Source organism: Eptesicus fuscus, chromosome 1 (assembly GCF_027574615.1).
Source record: "Eptesicus fuscus isolate TK198812 chromosome 1, DD_ASM_mEF_20220401, whole genome shotgun sequence".
Lineage (NCBI taxonomy): Eukaryota > Metazoa > Chordata > Mammalia > Chiroptera > Vespertilionidae > Eptesicus > Eptesicus fuscus.
In genome coordinates this window covers 48,623,072-48,626,489 of record NC_072473.1, presented here as the reverse complement: position 1 = coordinate 48,626,489, position 3,418 = coordinate 48,623,072, and the positions used below count along the sequence as shown (strand labels likewise).

General features: G+C 39.3%; 1 pseudogene; it reads right to left on the bottom strand.

Annotated features, from left to right (window-relative positions):
- Positions 1 to 2,282: 2,282 nt before the first annotated feature.
- On the bottom strand, positions 2,283 to 2,843 carry LOC114229039 (GTPase NRas-like; annotated as a pseudogene).
- Between the last annotated feature and the right edge of the window lie 575 nt (positions 2,844 to 3,418).

Below are 3,418 nucleotides of genomic sequence, written 5' to 3'. Positions count from 1 at the left end.
CTTGACCTATGAACCAAAAAGTCACAGTTCAATTCCCAGTCAAGGCACATGCCCGGTGTTGTGGGCCCTATCCCAAGTATGGGTTATACAGGTGGCAGCCAATTGATGATTCTCTCATCATTGATGTTTCTAGCTCTCTCTCCCTCTCCTTTCCTCTCTGAAATCAATAAACATATATTAGAAAAAGAAAAATGACAGAGCAATTCTCCAAAAGCAGCAGAAACAAAGCAGCAGCAAGTTCCTGCTACCAGGTGTCAACAGCACTGTGAAAACTCAGAATGAACACTAAGGAGCATGGCTCTCTGAGTTCATTAAAGTCTGGACACAGTATAGAGTTCTTCCTCTCTTCTGAATTCATTTCAAGAATGTGGACTTTGCTTAATAAATGAAAATTCATATTAGAAGATAGAGGACCTCAGTAAGTATTTACATATTAAAAGACCAGAGCAGAAAGTGGCCATTTTGGAAGTAGGCTTTTATCACAAGTTACCTAAGTCTATTTTTCATTAGAATTACCAGGATATTATTTGTAAATGGAAAAGCCATGTTTCCCAAATCCTCAAAATTAACAATTCATTATGGTTTTCATTCCTTTCTTAACAGCAATTTCAATTCAACGGCTTCTTGCTCTGAACACACTCAGCTTCTTTTAGCTCCTATGCAGACTAACTCATCAACACCTCATCTTAAACTCCTCAAAGAACATTATGAGTAAAGAAAATTTTAAAACATTTTGATCAGAGGTACCCTCATTCTAAAAGATGCAATGACAAAAATGTTGGCTTCATTTAGTTTCCAGCTGGCTAAAAATATAGTCTAGACACTTTCTTTATGAAGACTGCTAAGCTGACCCTCCTCAGGGTACCAATTCTTTTTCATCACGATAAAGGACTTGTGTGAACTGACCTTTTCTTTCCTTGCAGGATAACAGCATACGTTTGGCAAAACTACCAGCCAGGGTAACTGGTGCAATGAGCAAACGTAAAACAGTTGCTCCCTCTGTGATGCTAACGGGCTTGGTTCAAGTTTTGAAGCAGTAACACTGGTCCATTTAACACCATGCTTTACTCAACTGAAATAATGAATCAAACTGCAGTTGCTGTGGGTGAGGGATGGAGAGTGGGGTGAAACGGTGACTGAGGGCAATTATATACATCACTAAGATACAAGATATATTATGTCTGAGGCTTGAAAATTATTGATCACAATATTAAATAAAACAGCATCAAATGTTTACAATTTTGCATACCTGTAAATGTAGAGCTTTCTGATATAACCCAAATTTAAATACAAATGGAAATTCATTGAACATCAGATTATCAGTAAGCTAGAAGAAACAAATTACATACATTTCATAGTTAGTAACCTACAAAAAAAATGGAGCACAGGTAAAAAATAAGTGAAATATACAGGCAATTGTTTCCAGTTTCATCTTTCTCTTGTGAGAATCTAAAAACAGGTCAAAGTCAACTTTATGTAGGTAAAAAATGGCATCTGCTACCATATCGACACATCTTTCCCTCAAAGGCAGACAGGTCACAGACATAACTCAGACATTCATTTTCACGTGTAATGGTTTTTGAAACATCCACTCCACCGAAGTATACAAACCACTTCTAGGAAAAAGGCTCTTCATTGTGAAAGATTTAATTGCATGAAAGTCAAGAAGAGTAGGAGAGACTCCAAAGTCTGTATTCATCTTTGTATTTACAAATACAGAGTAGATGCCAGTTTATAGAGTATAGCCAATCTATATAATAAAAACCTAAGCGACCATTACAGCAGAATGACAAGAGGGCACAGGCCGAGCTGAGGAACCCTCCTCTGAGTGCACGAATTTCATGCACCGGGCCTCTAATAACATTATAAACAAACCAAACACCAACATTAACTATATTGTCAGTAAAACAGTAATTCATGACATTCCCCCCCCCAAACCAATATAGTTCGAAGTTCAACAGTAAAAAAAAAAAAAGAGAGAGACTCACCAGCAGATGCTACATTAGAGCTCAAGACATTGTTTTCTAGAGAATCTCATGTCTACAGTTTTGTTCTTTGTTTCAGAGCATGAATTGTTTTTCAGATGAAAAACATGGGGTGGTGGAGTTGTTTGGGGAGAACCCAGAGTGGAAAAATATTGGGGAGTAACAAGAGGTTCATTTCTCTAGTCAGACAACCAAGTGAGGAAGTAGTTATTCTGAGAACTTCTCAGATAGAGAACATTGTATTGATCTATGGAGAGTCGGGAAGTAGCAGGAGCTTATCTGTAAGACTGAAGACAGCAACAGGAATACTTGTTTCTCCTCCAGGGAAGTCAGTACCAGGGTGTCAGTGCAGCTGGACAGTGGCTCTTTTCTGATGCTAGAACTTTAAAAGTATCTTGTTACATCACTACACAAGGCAACCCCATGCAACCTTGAGTCCCATCATCACTGCTGTTGAGTTCTTTCATTCAGTACTGACGTATTTCTCTTACCAGTGTGTAAAAGGAATCTTCAACACCCTCTCTGGTCTTGGCTGAGGTTTCAATGAATGGAATCCCATAACTCTTGGCCAGTTCATGGGCTTGTTTTGTGTCAACTGTCCTTGTTGGTAAATCACAATTGTTTCCTACTAGCACCTTCCCCTGTCCTCATGTATTGGTTCCTCATGGCACTGTACTCCCCTTGTCCAGCCATATCCAGTATATCCAATAGACAGGTTTCACCATCTATAGTCACCTGTTTTGGGTAAGAATCCTCTATGGTGGGATCATATACAAAGTGGTTCTGGATTAGCTGGATTGTGAGCATGCTTTTCCCAACACCACTCGCTCCAACCACCACCAGTTTGTACTCAGTCATTTCACACCAGCAAGAACCTCAAGCACTGGTGCGTCTGCTGTGGATGGGTTTAGAATCAACACCAAGCCGGGGGGGGGGGGGGGCGGATCCCTTTTACATAACTTTCTGTCTCTCTCTTGAAGCCTTTAAAATTCTCTCTTTGTCCTGAACATTTGCCATTGTAATTATGACATGTCTTGGTATGGGACTTTTTGGGTTCATCTTGTTTAAGACTCTCTGTGCTTTTGTGGCTTTTTTCTTCCCCACATCAGGGAAGTTTTCTGATATTATTTATTCAAATAGGTTTTCTAATCTTTGTTCCTCTCTGTGTCATTCTGGCACCCCTATTATTCGTATTTTGCTTTGTTTCATGTTGTCCCAAAGCTCCCTTAGGCTCTCCTCCTGTCTTTTATTTTTTTTCCCTCCAATTGGAGTTCAGTTTGGGTGTGTTTTGCTTCCCTGTCTTCTAATTCACTAGTTCAGTCCTCTGCTTCTCCTGGTCTAATGTTGACACTTTCCATGGTGTGTTTCTATTGCAGCTATATCACTCTTTATTTCTTCTTGATTCTTACATAAGTTGTTGATTTTTTCATCCA